General features: G+C 47.1%; 1 pseudogene; it reads left to right on the forward strand.

Annotated features, from left to right (window-relative positions):
* Nucleotides 1-843: 843 nt before the first annotated feature.
* LOC126097678 (5S ribosomal RNA) lies at nucleotides 844-961 on the forward strand (annotated as a pseudogene).
* Nucleotides 962-1,466: the final 505 nt, after the last annotated feature.

Consider the following 1,466-nt stretch of genomic DNA (forward strand, 5'->3'; position numbering starts at 1 on the left):
GTCTTCTCATGGCTTTCATTATATTTGACTGACTTGGAAACTTCCCAGATAGATAAGCTAGCTTTTATGGTACAGTCAACGGACCACATTGGAAGAACAGGAGAGAAATGTGAGAAGTCAGTTCATTCACGATTGTAGATGTTGTAAAACAACCCTTTCTCGTATTATCTGTCTGCCCTCGGTAGCTGAATGGTCAGTGTGACGGATTTTCAATCCTCTGGGCCCGGGTTCGATTGCCGGCTTGGTCGGGGCATTTTCTGCACCCAGGGACTTGGTGTTCGTTCTCATCATCATCCTCATCGACTGCAGGTCGCCGAAGTGGCGTCAAATCGAAAGACCGGCACCCGGCGAACGGCCTGCCCGACGGGAGGCCCTAGCCATACGATTAAATAAAAATCGTATTAGCTAAAACAAAATGCGAAAAAGTGCAGATAGAGAATGTCACCTTCCCTTATCTTACAGTACTTTGTTTCTTCAGAAATTGTCTTCATGAAGTACGGCTGCTACCATGATTTGAAGTCTAGTATTTCACTAGCAATAAGATCCCTAACAAGAAATGTACCTGCTTTCGAACTTCTAAAAATCATCTCTGTGACATCATGCACAGTAAAATGTCTTTCCTGTTTAATTAGTTTCCTTCTTATAACGCCGAAATCCCTATTTCAGGGCAAAAAATTGTCGTACCTCACTCGAAAACACGTCGAATTTTGCTGAATCTCCCAGAATCGGTTGGATACAACAGAAGACTGCTGAGTAATTCTTATTCTGATCTGAGCAGTTGTCTGAGAATAGACGAAGCGCAGAGTACTCTTGTCGCATATTAGGGATTATTTATAAATGAGCGGCAACGGCCTTGCCGCAGTGGAAACACCGGTTCCCGTCAGGTCATCGAAGTTAAGCGCTGTCGGGCGCGGCCGGCACTTGCATGGGTGACCATCCGGGCCGCCATGCGCTGTTGCCATTTTTCGGGGTGCACTCAGCCTCGTGATGCCAACTGAGTAGCTACTCGACCAGATAGTGGCGGCTCCGGTCAAAGAAAACCATCATAACGACCGGGAGAACGGTGTGCTGACCACACGCCCCTCCTGTCTGCATTGTAATCTAAGGATGACACGGCGGTCGGATAGTCCCGCTGGGCCACTTGTGGTCTGAAGACGGAAGGCTTATAAATGAGCACACTTCAGGTGTTTTCTCTCCTTCAGCGTCTTTGTAGACATAGACTGATCAATCAAAACATTGTGAACACCGACCCACTGTCGATATAAACAGCTTCAGGCGATAGCAGCGTCACCTTGTGAGGAGTGACTGCTAGTCAGACACACGAACGGTGCATTTAGTATCAGTGAGTGTGCTTTCCGTATGTAGAATGAGGGAGGCGTGCGATTTATCTGAGTTTGAGTGAGGACAGATTGTAATGGCCCGAATGCTTGACACAGTCATTTTGGAAAGTGCACAGCTTGTTGGGT

Source organism: Schistocerca cancellata, chromosome 1, assembly GCF_023864275.1.
Source record: "Schistocerca cancellata isolate TAMUIC-IGC-003103 chromosome 1, iqSchCanc2.1, whole genome shotgun sequence".
NCBI classification, from domain to species: Eukaryota; Metazoa; Arthropoda; class Insecta; order Orthoptera; family Acrididae; genus Schistocerca; species Schistocerca cancellata.